This window comes from Miscanthus floridulus, chromosome 16 (genome assembly GCF_019320115.1).
Source record: "Miscanthus floridulus cultivar M001 chromosome 16, ASM1932011v1, whole genome shotgun sequence".
Taxonomy (NCBI): Eukaryota; Viridiplantae; Streptophyta; class Magnoliopsida; order Poales; family Poaceae; genus Miscanthus; species Miscanthus floridulus.
In genome coordinates, this window is record NC_089595.1 from 113,348,439 (window position 1) to 113,365,259 (window position 16,821).

Here is a 16,821-nt window from a genome sequence, read left to right on the forward strand (position 1 = left end):
ACTTTGAGTTATGATAATTACTATATTAATTTACAAGATTATAGTAACTCCTTATTACTAAGTGGTTTACTATAACGTTATGATAAATATCCCCATATGTTATAGTAACCCAACTATCGTAAATATGTATTGATATTATCGTAAATTAGTATATAAAATTATTGTAAATGGAGGTGGCTACAGAATAACTTATTTTGTAGCTGGCTACTGAATAGCCTCTCCCTATATATATATATATAAAAAGAAGAAGATGGATATGTACAGAAACAGCCTAATCAATAATTATCTTTCTCATGAGTTGGTGTAAACGTGTAAAGATCAGTAGATCGTGTATTTGACTGACATGGTAGTCGTGCAATGATGCATGGCAGTTATTATTGGCGTATACCCAAGTTGCACAGATGGAAGACATCTTGTGGATTAATTAGCTCATCAAGAAATTTATCAATACCCATTCATGTCATGCTGAGGACCCAAATGTAGCTGGTTAGCAATTTGGCTATAAATATAATGGGAAAGGTGGAACTTTACAAAGAGGCCGAGTATAAGGAATAATTTCTGATATCTCCTATAAGGAAATAAACGCTGAATATATATTCGACAAGGGTCAAGGGGCCATGAACATTTTGTAGCACAAGTCGGGCCTTCGGTTACTGCTGAGGAGTGTTGAGATGACACTGGCCGCGTTGTCCCACCGGTGCACTCACACGAGCTCGTGGATCCGGTACAACAAGAGGGTGGGAGGCTCTGTTGCCGCGGTCCTCGCGACAGGGCGGGGTCACCGGAATGAGGTTTCCGTGACCGGCACCGGCGGTGATGGGTGCTGCCGCTGCGCCCAAGCCGCGAACAACGGGGCAGGCCACCATTGCTGCTCCAGTTGCCGAGCTGCTTCCGCGACCAAGGGTGTGGGCCGCCATCGCCGCCTCTGTTGCCACTGAGAGATGTGATGGATTTTTGGGCCGCAACAACCATCTTGTGCACATCGAAACCTGGATCCGAGCACGCCCACAGTAGGATCAGCGTCGTCGACTCGAGACGACGAACCTGTACACAGTGGTCCTCTAGCTGCCGATATGGTCTTGGAGCATGAGCCCTTGCCGTCGCCTCACAAGGCAACGAGGGCACCATCTCCTCGCCATACAAGGGTGTTTTGTGCAAGAACTACAGGATGCAGACGGCACTCGGTGACTTCCGCGAAGCGGCATGCTGTGAAAACTTGTAGGCTTCGAGCATAATGGTGCTCGATAGCAACATTACATTGCTTGAGACTTGGTAGCAGCAGCCTCTCTGCAATCACCTGCCAAGTTTGGCCCTAGTGAGACCATAGCAAGATCTGAGTTCCTGAGGCATCTCTTGCTTATATATAAATTAGTACAGCCAGTAGAGTTTTCCTCATTCACACGCTTCTATTGTGTTGCTTACATCTATTGTGGCGCATATATATTGTGTTGCTATGTGGCAATTTAATTGCACTGGAGGATTGGACAGCCATTATATTGCTGGCTGGATAAATTCTTGCACTTTTTTTTTGCTATTGTCACTAATAGCTAAACTGCGGCCGGCAACTATATAAATGTAGGTGAGACATACAAAAACAAGGAGATATTGATATCTATAAAAACAGGGTAATGAATAAGTCTCCGATGAGTTGGTGTAAACGTAAAGTTTATTGGATCGTGATATTTGACTCTGATATGGTAGTCATGCAATGAAGCATAGCAGTTATTGGCGTGTTCCCAAGTTGCACGGATGGACGAAGCTAGGGGATTAATTAGCACAGCACGTGGATGTCCATGCAGGGTCTGGTTGGTTTTGTCCGGTACTCCTGCACGCTCCCCCGCGAGCATCCTTGATGTTTTGTGCAGGAAATGGTACCCCGGCCTTGTGAACGTGTCCGAGGATGTGCGGGAGCCGGCCTACACGTGGGACAGGTACCAGTTGGCTCCTGACGACAGGTACCGCAACAAGCAGGAGCGGGTACTGACGGAGTTTTGGGTAAGTCTCTCTCGCACAACATTTTCGTTGAGCAAGTCTTTTATTGAAATAATGAATGGATACATCGGTTTTGTATGCAGAGGTATTTCAAGCCGGAAGAAGGACTTGAGGCCCGGGCGGATCAGGCGGCTGCCGCCGCCTGTAGGAAGTACGTCACCGACATGCACCACGAGGCGCGCGTGCAGGCCCACAGAGACTACTACGCCGTGGTGTTGAAGCAGTCCATCAGCAAGCCTGATGCAAGACAGGTGGAGCTGTCCCGGGCCCAGTACCTTGAGGTAGACGAAAAACATTAATAATGATTCGTTTTGAGATTAAGTTGGTTTAATTTTATCTTTTTCTATGTCAAATAATCGATGACTTGTAGGTGATTCCCTGGTGGTGCCGATCCCACTCCGTGTGCTGGGAGATGATCGTGGACAGGTGGTTGTCCAACGACTTCGCTGAGAACCACGCGAGGCAGCGGGACCAGCGTCTGCTGAGGCGAGGTGCTACTCACCATCAAGGCAGCCGTAGCCTCCCCGCCTACAAATAAGCATATGTAAACGATTTCTTTTATCTTATTTGACGCTGAGTTCTGCCTTATTTCTCACCATCTTGCCGTCTTACTCGCAGGAGGCTGCACACCCGGGCGTGGAGGTCTCGGAGTTCTCTGCGTGGGCTAGCAGGGCATCTTCCTCTGTCTCCTTCGACCCGTCTGCCCCGCGCGAGGTGTACTCCGACCCGACCGTGCACACTAAGGTCCAAGAGTACACCTCAAAGGTGAGGGAGGTCCATGGGGAAGATTACGATGTGCGCACTGAGCCCATTGATGCAGAGACCATCATGAGGCTAGGAGGAGGCAAGAAGCATGGGCGGCTGTGGATTGCAGACGGCGCAATCGACTCCACCACTGTTCCCTCTCTCGACGTGCTTCGAGCACGGAGCACGAGCTCTAGCCAGCCCATACGCCCACGGCCTACTCCGTCACTGCAGCGGGTCGACGCTCTCGAGGTACGTCCTGTTTTACTCGTCGTACGTTCATCTTTACACACCTAAGTTACATTTGCATTACTGAAACATTGAAGTTTGTATTGCAGGTCGAGCTGCAGGCCCAGAAGCTCGTGGTCGAGGCTCAGAGCGCGCAGCTGCAGGCCCAGAGGGAAGCGTTCGCGGCCCAGGAGAGGAGGATGCAAGAAATGGAGGCCTTCATGCGGAGTGTCCAGCAAGGGGGTGTACCTTTGCCGTTGGCAGCTCCTCCACCGCCTACTTCTACAGCCACTCCTGTAAGTATGAAAGTTCACTCTTACTAGATGCTTTCTTGACATACAACCATGGTTGACATACAAACTTACTATATGCTTGACATAGAAACTTACTAGATGCTTGACATAGAAACTTACTACATGCTTGCACTAGCTATGACATACAACCATGCTTGACATTCTCAATTTACTAGATGCTTGACATAGAAACTTACTAGATGCTTGCACTAGCTATGACATACACCAATGCTTCACATAGAAACTTACTAGATGAATCTCACACATGCAACCTCTTATTCTTTTTGCAGCTTCTGTCAGCGGGTTCGAATAACCCCGCTCATGCGTCATCGAATGATGGAGCCTTTGCTTCACCATCGTGTCATAGGCCGCTTTTTTGAGGAGTTGTGCTTCGTCATGTGCTTGGACTTGAGCTTCACTTGTGGTTGTGACTTGTGCTTGGACTTGATGGAATGTGGTTGTGAATTTGTGACGTGTGGTTGTGATATTTGACTTGTGGTTGCGATATGTTGTTATTTGAGTTGTGGTTGTGATATAATGTGTGAAAATGGTTTCATTGTGATATATATATGATTATTGTGATGTTTGTGATATATATGTGACATGTGATATATATTTGAACTGTTTGTGTCAGTGGAATGCAAAAAACAAAAAAAAAATTGCAATTTCGGTTGATTTGCCGAGTGCAATGATTATGGCACTCGGTAAAGCTGGGAAACTTTGCCGAGTGCCAGGACATTGCACTCGGCAAATATTTTTTTTTAAAAAAAGCAAAAAATATTTGCCGAGTGCCAAGCTGGGGAGGCACTCGGCAAAGAGCTTTTAAAAAAATTAAAAAAAATGGCTTTGCCGAATGCGCGCCGCCATGGCACTCGGCAAAGAGTTTTTGAAAAAAAAATAAAAAATGTCTTTGCCGAGTGCCCTAACTGTCGGCACTCGGCAAAGGCGCCGTCAACGGAGCAGCGCCGTTGACGGTTGCTTTTCTTTGCCGAGTGTCGTCGTTGGCCCTCGGAAAAGGCTTTGCCGAGTGCCCGACAAATGGCCCTCGGCAAAGAGCCTCTTTGCCATTAAATTTTTTTCTGAGGGCTCTTTGCTGAGGGCGGCGCTCGGCAAAGCCTTTGCCGAGGGCTTTTGGGCCTTTTCCGAGTGCCCTGGGCCCTCGGCAAAGATGCCGCCTCCGGTAGTGCACGGATGTCCATGCCAAGTTTAAAACCATTAGTGTCATTTTTTATTATTTTATTTTGCACTTTGGCCTAAAGCCATCGCTACATTATTTATTTGCTAGGAATATTCACATGGAAATTATATTCTTTGACCGAATAAATATGAACTTTTATAGATTTTACCCTAAGCTTTATTTATATATCTTTTAAGAAGAGCTAGAAAGCATGAACAGCCAGCCCATGTTGATCAGTAACCATTCATGTCACATCGAAGGATCCACCCATACCTGGTTATAAATTTGGCTAAAAATGTAATGGGAAAGGTGGAACTTACAAAGGGGGTATAAGTAATCATTTCTCATGTCTCCAATATTGTAGAAGTAATAATGTAAATGCGATATATTCTACAAGGTGCCAAGAAAATTGCTTTGATTCAGGGTAAAAAGATCACTAGAATTCATTTGCTACAAGATATGCGACTTTGCCACGTCACATGTGCAGGCTCAGTTAGGACGACGTTGATAACACTACACCCTGTTTGGTATACAGGACGGATTGACGTGGAATGATCTGATCTGAACTCCAAACCTGGTCGCAACGGTATGTTTGGTTTGCATCGGGAGATCAATCTGTTCGTCATAGAACAACTCCATGGTAAGCCATTTTGCAGGATCAACTCATTTCTCAAAGAAAAGCCTCACACTGTCTGTCACAGAACCATGCCGGATGAGTCCCTGCTGCAAATTAAAGGGGGCCACTACAACTAGCATTGACAGACCACGATTTACCTTGTATCTATACATAATCGTTTTTGACGTGATAGAGGAGCACACAGTGAACGCACTGGACGCCAATGGTCTTGGAGGAGCGCCTATTTCAGGGTTGCAGCACATGGGATCCTGCAGGAGCGTCCCTATTTTGGATGCACTGTTGGGTGTTGGCCGTACGTATCTACAACTACACGCAAGGTGATGATGGATCTATGTGAGAGCAGAGTTCCCAATGCCTCTCATGCCTATAGATTATAGTCTCTAGTCTACATATAAGCACTTCTGTCATTCGCATTGGTGGTATATATATAGTTGCTTCTTTGTATTGTAGCCCATATATATAAAATGGTGTGTGTGAAAAAAAAAGTAACTGGTGTGTTGCTTGCCTTATATTGTTAATAAGATGGAGCTAGAGATTATACACTATATATTGGAAGAATAAATTCGTACACTTGGATGAAGTTATTGTCACAAACCCACCAACCGCAACAAGTTACTATGTAGTGTAATGTGAAAATAAGGTCTAGCTAGATATATAAAACCAGGCTAATGAACAAATATATATTATCAGAGACGACTGGCAGCCACCACGTTTAAAGTGGTTTAATTACATGTATTTCTTATGATGAATGGCTTTATTTTTCTTTTAAAGATTCCAGGCTAAAAATCCAACGAAGATGAATGATGTCTTCGCAAAATGCTTTGCATCTGCCAAATCGTAGAAAGCCTCCTCCTCAATTTAAAGGACATAAATTATGACGCCTGCGCAACTATTGCTTGGATGTCACCTAAAACACACAACACATGTAGACAGCTAGAAGTACACATCATAAAAAACAAAACATAGATGTCTGGCCTGTGCATTTGCAAGTAAATTGACTAGTTTAATCATTATGTTGCAATTCAGATAGAACTACAATAATATATATTTCAAATAATATGTTCACATGTGTATGCTGCTATTAGCTGTCACAAGTATATATATTTATTCTAGATGAGGTTTCAGCAGAACTTCATGCTAACGTAATAAGAACCTTAGGAAAAAAGTCTATATAAGGTGTTGGTCTATTTTACTACATAATGTACAAACATAATGCATTGGTCTATTCTTCCAAGCTCTTACTTAGATAATTAAGAACTGTGCCTCTGGCCACTAATGCACGACGCATGTCCAAACGGAAGCATTCGGAAACGAAGCGTGCATTGCCATTAGGGAAGCGCCATTCACATGGCAAATAACAATATGTTGAATTCCATATGCCTCTCATGCCTATAGTATATACAACCACTAAGTAATAATATACAACGCTTGCAACTGAATTTTTTTTAAAATAATATTTTTTTAATGATTAATTGCAAATCTAGAAGCTGTTATATAAAAAGTGTAGCTATAGCATTCTGTCGGCCACTGGGAAGCCGATAGAGGCCTTGTAGGTCCATGGACGGCCGACAGCCTTATGTCGGCAATCCAGAAGCCGATAGGGGTGACGTGGCAGCCGAAGCCGGTCTGTTGGCGCTGATAACAGACCTGTCGGCCCCTCTTGGCTTTGGGAGTGCCGACAGTCCTATCGGCTCTCGAGAGGCCGACAGGTGTATTGGCCATCCGGCGCCAAATTACACTATTCATGTTTTATGACAATACGAGCTCTTTTCCGAATAAAACCATCAACTATCTTTATCACTACAACACTTAAAACATTTGCTCTCCTTTTTTGACATATAAACATATATTACGCGTCATAACCTAAGATATCTTACAAACTTTTGAAGGCAAACACATTCTAATATTAATCCAGCGGGGTACATGAACTAAACCTGCAATACTAAATGACATGTGTGGAGCTGTAGGTAGCTAAGGTAAATAGTCCCACCGCTGAAAACGTGCTATACAGAAGGAACGGTAACAACAGTAGAATGTGCTAGACGCAACAGTCCATACATGCGGCAACAGCCAACAGCCAACAGCCAACAGCCACGGCACTACTAGGGCAGCCGATCTCCTGGCTGCCGGCGTGCTGCCAATCAATGTGCGTACGCTCGCGTCACGGCGATCTGTTAGCGGTGCAGCCTGCCACCCTGCTGTGTGCCCGTGTGGCCGTGACCATATGTTCCTGCCGGCGCGCTGCTACACAGACTATCATGATTACACTCGAATCATCCGCCATGAGAGAGAAAACTGACAACAAACCCAACAATGACGAAGCCCCATCCACAAACCACAACAGGATACATGCCACATCGCAGATGGCTCAAAACCCCAAACAAAAACAAGGCACATCTGACGAACACTAAAGGCCAAAAAATGCCGCAACCGCACAGCAGCATCCATCAACTAGAGACATCCCCAGGTAAAAGGCGAAGCAAATCCCCAATCCCCTCTACATGAAACCACCAGCGAGAAACCCCGAAATCAACGACGCATCCATCAACGAATCGACAAGGGACATCCCCGGGTAAAGGCAACGCAAACCCCCAATCCCCCCTAGAGGAAACCACCGGCGAGATACCACGAAACAACATCGCATCCATCACCACAGAAAAGAGATTCAGATGCAAAAAAAAAAAAAAAACACGAACAACACAACCACATAGCTCAATAATCATCCAACGAACCCTAACAACTAACATTTACAAGCACCACAAGAGATTAGAAGAGGGGAAGACGGCCGAACCTGGGAACCCTAGAAAAATCGCCGGTCGCCACCGACGGGAACGAAACGCCAGGAGAGAGACGAGAGGAATTGAAATGAGAAGGGGGAAACGGACCCTCCAATCTCGGGCGTGAGTCCCAAAAATCAAACAGTATCGCCGACAACCAGGACCCACATGACAAACAGACAAAAGGAAACAAAACGACGGAAAGAGACAGAGAGGCACATTAGCGGACACGCGTCAGATCCAACGACCCAGAAATCGGTTGAGGCAAAGCCAGATTTCAACCGGTTGACATATAGCAATTCTGCAATGAAAATATACCATGTTCCATATCACTGGAAACGGAAATTTCCCCGTCGGTTTTGCCTTCACCGATAGGATAGAATCCTAGACATGGTGCCAATTTTTTTTCTGTCGGTGGCCGGTAATTTTTCTGTCGGCATCATACCGAGGGGAAAATTGGTGTACCGACAGGGATATTAGTACAACGACATGGAATTTCTCTATTTCTATTGCTTTTGTTCGTCGGTCTATTTCTGTCCGTACTCTGTAAACCGGCAGGAAAATTGGTTTGCATATTTTTCTGTCAGTTTCGCACCGAAAGAGAAATTTCGGTTTGCAGTAGTGTATGATGAATCTAATGATACTTATTATTTGATATCATCTAGTGCATTTGTGTTATGATTTAGTTAACCTGAAGATGGTTTGTGACTTAGCACTAAGGCTAGAGTTGTATTCTCTCTAGAATGGAGGGAGTTTATAAAAATGTCTTATTCTTGGCTTGAACATACTTCTATGCATGTGGCAAATACAGGAGTTGTTCTATTTGAGACGCCTTATTTTTTTAGAAATTTTCAGGCAACATCTTATTATACAATCAACTAGTACAATTAAAATGATAACTCACAAGAAACAATTTATATATTTTTTTATAGAGCCAAACAATGATAAAATTATATGTTGTCAAAACAACAATAAAAAAAGATTAGGCATATTGAAGGGACCGTGACGCCTAAGAGGGGGGATGAATTAGGCGACTTAAAATTCTAACTCAAAACTATGGCCTCTTTTTCTAACCTAAGCAAAACCTATGCAATAGATAAACTATCTAGATGTGCAACTATGGTTTTGCTAGTGTGTTGCTATCTCTACCGCAACCGTAGTAAAGTAATCAATGTAAATGCGGAAGCTAAAGAGCAAGGTAGAGATATGCAAACTCCCGTCGACGACTCCGGTATTTTTATCGAGGTATCGAGAAGTGTGCAAGCTTCCTCCTAGTCCTCGTTGGAGCCTCTCGTAAGGAATCCCTCGTAAGGGCCAAGCTCCTGGTCGGGTAACTCCGTGGATAGCCCCGGGCCTTCCCCACGCGCAAGTGGGTCTCCGACGTGCCTTCCAGCAAGCCTCTCCCGGATGCTTCCCGCCGTCTTCACTATCAAGCTTCCGGCCGAAACGCCGCGAGCCTTGTTCCCTCCGGTACACGGTGGCGGCCACACCACAAACGCGGTTGGTGTGATCTCGCAAGACTTCAAGCCCCTCCGATGTACAATAATGGTGCTTGCAAGCACCGAGTGGTAAGAGGTATGCAAACCTCACTAAACACTAGGCCTAAACCTAGAGCAAGTGCATAAGCGGTGGTCTAATCAACCTAAGCACTTTGCAAAGCACCTACGCTAATCACCTGATGAATCACTAAGCACTATGTAAGTGGAGATCACTAAAATGGCGTGTCAACACCCTTGGTATGTTTTCTCAGTTCCACACTTCTCAAATGGCCGGTTGGGGGTTGTATTTATAAGCCCCACTGAGAAAGTAGCCATTGGGGTCGAATTCCCGCGAAACTGCTACTGACCGGACTATTTATAAGCCCCACTGAGAAAGTAGCCATTGGGGTCGAATTCCCGCGAAACTGCTACTGACCGGACGCTGAATCGTCCTGACCGGACGCGTCCGGTCGTCCCGACCGTTGAGCCAGCAATATACTGATCGGACGATGGCCAGCGTCCGGTCGCAGATTTGCCGCTCTGGAACCTTACTGTATTCGATCGGACGCTGCTGTCCTGCGTCCGGTCGGTTGCCGCCAGCGTCCGGTCCAGTGTCCGGTCGCCTGTCTGCCGAGTCCTCTGCCCAGCGTCCGGTCGCTTGTCCAGCGTCCAGTCACCTCAGTGAGCTCGTTTCTTCGCGATCTTGCGTACGGCTTGGTTCCAATCTTCGTACTTGGACTTTGCTTGATATTTTGGGTCTTCTCTTGTGCTTCTAAGGTTTTTCTTAAGGTGTTGATCATCGGATCACCACGTCGCCTTCGTCCAAGTCACGTCTTGCACCCTATTGAACTACAAAATAAACACTTGCAAATTCATTAGTCTGTGTTGGTCATCAAACACCAAAATCCAAAGTAAATGGGCCAAGGATCCATTTTCCTTACACATATGAGATATAGATAGAAGAAGTGGGTAAATATATAGTAGAATCATATGCATGCGTGAATGCGATCATGGATGTTATAAAAAAAAACGATCAAGGTTAGTTGTTGGAGACCGTACCGGCCTGGTACTTCCGCTCGTGTGTTCTCTTCTCCATCTGAGTACAGCAGCGACGCCGTGCATGCATGCAGAGGTGCAGGTGCAGGGTGCTGTAGAGATCAGATGAGATGAAAATATCTAAATCTGGAACCTGGTTGGTTGCCTAGATCAGCAATTCTCCTATCCCTTCACTCATCGACCACGTATGGAGCGAGCGAGAATACGTACGTATACATTGACAATTGACATCATATCGAATTATCGATTGATCTCGGTTAGGTGCGTACATACGTACTGCATAATTTGGAATGGCTTTACTCGGTAAAAAAGTTGAAATAACTTATAATTTGGAACGGAGAGATTACGGAGTTTCTGGCGACGCCGCCTCTCGTGTTATCAGCAGCAGCAGGGTCCAGAGTACTGTCTGTCCTGCATAGGATTTGGACGGTTCAGGCTATATCTGCAATGACGCAAACCGCCTACACTGATCGTTAATAACCTTACGATGATTTTACGATGGACCGATGGAGCGAGTTTTGTGCCCACCAGAAGCTAGGCCGATCGTGACACGACGTCGTGCGTTCGCGAGCGAGCGGGGAGCTTTGGAGATGGAGGAGGTACGGTGGAGTGGAGGCGGGGCAACCCGATGGATTCGCAGGACGACGTGCCACCGCGCGCGCACGCAGGCGGTCGAGGAAGGGAGGGTGCTGCTGCTGGGCGCGCTGGATGGGAGCGGATGGATTCAGATGTGATCGAGGTCGCCGTGGAGTGTGTTGCAAGGCAGATGCGAGCACGCAGCGCTAGCCGGCGGAGCAGAGTCTCCGACCGATCATCATCCTGATTCCTGGCCACTTCCACGATACAAAAGGCCAGGCGAGCTGCGTGCTCCGCGTCAGTGAATATGCATGCATGTACGGTCAGATGATCGCTGCGCTGCTATAGCCAGTTTGGACTTAATTAGTGGGTGTGCTTCGTTTATTTGGCTAGCCAAACTTTTGATGTTTTTCCTTTTCTGAACGAACCGGCATTGACACCACATGTTTATATTGATATAGCAGAAATTTCACAGTCCCGCGAGGCTACAGAAAAGAAAAGAAAAGAAACACCACCGACAAGTAAAACTCAACAACTAGTAGTGGGACAAACAACTAAACACACCACGCACCAGGGGCGGATCTATGTACATGCCAGCGGGTGTGACCACACTAAAAAACAAACAAAAAGAAGTCTATCTACAGGGCATTCAGTGTTTTGGAGGCCGAAAACTCTCGATTTTTTCTTCACAGCTTCTTCCTCCTCAAGCCCGACGCGTCATCGCCGCCCACCGCCTCGCGTGGCATGGTAGGGTCTCACCGGAGCTCCGCCGCGGCGGCCTCCTCTTCCAGCCCCCCCCCCCCCCCCCCTCACCGTCATGGCCATGGGCGCCGTGCCCTGAGCTGGCCTAGTCGCCTCCTACGACGCCGGAACCTTAACCGTCGCCCTCCCGACATCCCCACCGCCTGGCCGACCTGCCTCCTCCGAGCCTCTTTTAGGCCCGTTGGAGTTGGGGAAGAAGAGGGGGGGGGGGGGGAGACCGGAGATGGAGACGAATGAGAGGGAGAGGAATCGAATGTTGAGAGAGAAAGGAACACTCGAGTGTCATTTTTGGTATTTCTAAAAAAATAGTAATTTATAATTAAACTTTCATCATATATGAACGCCTAAGATAAAAATCTAGGTACCTACGAGGCAAACGTATCTCCCTTGAATTTGCTCTGCGAGCATCTAACAGTAAATTGCCTGTCGGGCACCAGATTAGCTAGTCGTTGTATCAACACACTGCAACTAACATTTATGATATGGGATAAGTATCATTAAATTAATCATGTACTCCTGTTGATGCAAAAAGTGGATCTACAAACACAAAGGGCTAATACCCGAATCGATATCCAAAGCGTGCCAGTCGATTTGCCCTGCTAATCGACAAGGATGAAGATACGAACACTTTGGTCCTGACAACAGCGATACGCCCAGAAGTCACGGCCAAGAGGTGCTCACGCGGAACTCGAGAATCGCCGAAGGTCGTACTGAAACGATGCAGCTCGCCGAATCAATGAGAACTCGTAAAAAAAGGAAAAATATGCAAATTGACGAAGTCGCCGAAAAGTAAGTAGATGCAAATAGGAGTAAAAATTGGTTTTGATATTGATTCATATATATTACATTGCCCCTTACTCTATATTTATACCCTGATCTAAAGAGACACAACCAAACACAACTAGGACACCAATCCCATATCTAAGGAAACACGTGACTCTTACATGAATCATACTCCAACAAATATAGAAAAGGAAATCAACTCCTATCTATTTCCCTGTCCGCCTCAATTACGATGGAAATCTCACCGTCCTCCTTCCCATCGGCATACTCCCTATTTCATCGGCAGTAGTCTTCAAGTCTTCCTTCATCGGCATACTCCCCGTTTCATCGGCAGTAGTCTTCAATCCTCCCTTCATCGGCATCGACAATAACACCTCCAACCTCATCGGCAACGCCCGAGTCCAAATCAACCTTTCCATCGACCATTACCAGTCATCGGCAACCATCTTTACAAGCTGGCTTTCATCGGCTATCAAAGTATTCAATAACTTTCCCCCTGCCGATTAGTCCACTCCGATTATTTTGACATGTGCAAAAAACGGTGTCAACACATGCCCCCCAATTTCGGAGTATAAAACCATTAATACTCCGAAATTTACTCCAGATAACACTTGCCTTTGCCCGATTACCGTAACTCATTCCCCAAGCCAAAACTTGATTTGTTACCAAATCCAATCAAATCTAATCTTGATTCACGCACTTCAGTAAATATCGCACAATCGCCAACCACTCTTGCCTTGATCATGGTTAAGATACCGAAACAATAACCCATCGGCAAGATCTTAACATGATAATGCTGCCATTTTCAGAATTAAAATATCCTGTATCGATATCCCTTCCAAGTCATGATTACTTGTCATCAACTCATCTGCACAATCCCCTGATTATCGCGCGAACAGTTATCATATCCCTCTGAACCGCCTTGACCTATATGCGCGCGACATAGAGATAAGTCCAAAATACCCTTATTCCGGGCGGCTTATAAATAGATTTCCCCGGAACCCTCATTTTCTATCTTCAGCCTCCAATCCTTGGCATTCTCTCTCTCCGGCGGCGACTCCGACGAACAACCGCGCGACCTCAACCAACAAGAACCCTTCTCCGGCGCTAACTTCAAGTTTCCGGCTCGTACCTCCACCTTCCTCAAGACAATGGCCATCAACTTCGACGTCCCCGCGGTTCGCTCCACTTCCATTACCTTTTACTTTGATCTTTTTGCAAATTCATTCAGTTGGTGATTTTTCCTTTCTTCTGTTCTCTGGATTCTGTAACCTTAGGAACTGCGCAACAAATTAGTTATCCCAACCGATCAGCCGCACGTCCAATGCCTTGGACCAATGGGCAACCCAGATCCAACCGATCTGATCAATGCAGAGGTTAACATAATCCCCTTTAGAGCCCAAAATTTCTCTCTGAATTTGTGGAAAGACACATTCCGATCTTGGCCCAAAACCACCAAAGGGTGGAAAGATTGGTACTTGAGGGTTAATAGATCGATGCAAGTATACTGGGCAGAACGAAGGTTAGACCAATGCATTAGGCTCTCTATTGCCGATATGCAGAAAAATGAATCAATGATAATTGCAGCTGCTTATTTCTGGTCAGACACGACCAACGCTTTTATGTTTGGACATGGCCCAGCTACTCCTACCCTTGCCGATATCCACATGCTTACTGGCTTGGACATCTCAACTGCCGATGAAGGCTCCATCTATGGTAGAAAGTCTTAATATAGGGTGAATACCCGCAACATCGGCGGTTGGACAGGATATATTCAAGAATACCAGAAAACCGGGACACTTAGCCAGAGGGAACATGCCACATTCCTGAATATGTGGTTAGAAAAATTTATCTTCTGTGGTCGATCAGTAGGACCAACCAACGCCTTCCTCCCTACAGCTGAACTTTTGGCTCATGGCGTAAGGTTTCCTCTCGGCCGATACCTTCTGAGCTCTACTTATCATCTTCTTCATCAAGTGTCTCAAAAACTTTTGCTTGGCGAACCCATCGGCAACCTGGGAGGCCCGTGGTGGTTTATCAACATGTGGCTGAATGCCCATATGCACAAACGTTTGCAATGGGACTTTTTTGCTCAACAATTCCCACGAGAAATTGCTGAAGACTATGTGCTTGGGGATGATGAATCAGCAACACGCTCACCCCTCAATTTTGGTGAAGCCATAATCGTCCTTCCTGGAACAGAAGCCAACGAAGACCAAATCGGCAGATTCTTTCAAAGCTTCTACAATGGTCTTTCTCGTGATCATAGGGCCTGGGTGCCTTATATTGACGAAGAAAACAGATTCCCCCTTCTTTTCAACTTTGCCGATGACACTCTGAATCAAGATAATGAGCTCATGATGGCTATCATCACTCCCAGGGCAATTCCAGTAAACACATTCGGCAGCGGGAAAAATACCAACATTACATATGAATTTTACAACCCATCGGCAGTATCCCGCCAATTGGCTTTTGGGCAACTGCCAATCAAACTCTGCTTTGCCGATGTGATCAAACCCAGGGAAACAATCACCTGCGGAACAGATTGGAACATGGTAGTACAACTCTCCCCCGATGCCGATACTACAGATGTTGATATATCCACCTGGACACCAATATCTTTCATCACCGAGTCATATAAGCAATGGTGGCGAGAGTGGAAAGAACAACTATTCGCAACTTCTGCTCACACATATCGGCACATGATCGACCCTAAATATGCCATCCTTGACGACGCGGTAAATTTCCTTTAACTCCCTTCTGCTTTTCCCTTCATATATCAGTAACTGATTCTCTTGTAACAGGTTAACAACCCAGCACCATCGGTGAGCAAAAGTGGGAAACCCTTCAATATCCGGCCTGTTTCCCCAACATCGCCGATCGGCTACAACGCTCCCACCTTAGCCGCTTTGACCCACCAGAAGATTCGTACCAAGACCATCACTTCCAAGTCCAAATTGGCCACATCCAGGACTACTCCATCGGCCGCTACTACAACCTTGGTCAAAGCATTCAAGGTAACAACCTTGTTTATTTTTACTTATGCCGATCACAAACTGTATTAACCTTAATCATCAGGGGGTAAGAGCTGCTACTGGATCGTCATCGGCAATTCCGCCGATATCAAGCACCACTTCTTTCGATGAACCTTCAGAGGTAGCTTCTTGACTTTACATTTTATCTGTTAAATATCATATCTTACACTTGTTTTGCAGCAACAATTGGGTACATCGGCAAACGTACCAGATGTCCAAGCTTCACGACCAACAAGTGTCGATGCCCCCCAGCCAATCGTTGCCGATGCCCAAGCAAAGCGCAAAGCTTCAACAGATACTGAAGCACAGCCAAAACGACAAAGGTCCATGCCGATCCCTACATCTACCCCAATGTCATCGGTCATCATACCTCAAGAGCCCACCACCAATGAAGTCACAGAGGATATCCCATCGGCAAGCTCAGCCGATCCCCCACACGACATACTCCAGGTTGCTTCCTCCAGTCAAGCACAGGAAATTGCCTTGAAACAGGTAAACCGATCAACCTAGCTGATTTACAATACTCATACTTACCCCTAACTGATCTCCTTTTCTCTCTCTCAGGAACAAGATTCCCCGAACAGCCTATTTTCCTTTGCCATTGACATTTCTGACGACGATGGAGAGGAGACAAGTTCTTCCCTTGCACTGGGAACAATATCGGCAGAGACTAAATCCAAGTTGGAAACCCTCCTGAACTTGCTACAGCAAGGTACCGCCCAACTGGTAGATGACTCGGACCCTGCAAAGGCAATTTTCAAAACAATTCGTGGCCAGGTCCCTGCCGATGTTGAAGAAGTACTCTTCCCAGCAGCTCATTTAGAAAGCCGCCAACTGCAATATCAACGGGCTGCTCAGCGTATTGCCGATAGAGCAGCTCAAGCTCAACTCAAAGAAGAGATGCTACAACTGAAACAAATTGCCGATGAGAAGCACAAGGGCATCGTCAACTTGCAGACTTCGGGTGCTGCACTTAAGCAGAAAATCTTGGATTTATCAGCAAGGAAGATAGCTCTATTGGCTGAATTGAAAGAAGTTGATGCAGCCTTAACTCATGCTCAACAAGAAGAAAGCCAGCTACCCGATGCCGTCAAAGCCCTTCAGCAAGAAAGAGATATCCAAGCTCGCAAAGCTTTAGCCATGAAGAAAAAACTCAAGCCTATGGAAGGTGCTGCCGATGACGATATCAAAGAAATGGAGGAAGCCGACCAGATTCGCCTGCGTGCGATATTAGCTATCCAATCCTTGTTGAACGTGTAATCTTATTTATTGTATCGGCACTT

General features: G+C 46.0%; 1 long non-coding RNA gene across 1 annotated transcript; it reads left to right on the forward strand.

The window, feature by feature from the left end:
- Positions 1–15,494: 15,494 nt before the first annotated feature.
- LOC136511498 (uncharacterized) lies at positions 15,495–16,234 on the forward strand. Its single transcript, XR_010772737.1, has 4 exons — positions 15,495–15,520; positions 15,582–15,659; positions 15,719–16,030; positions 16,103–16,234. It is a non-coding gene; the product is annotated as an uncharacterized lncRNA (long non-coding RNA).
- Positions 16,235–16,821: the final 587 nt, after the last annotated feature.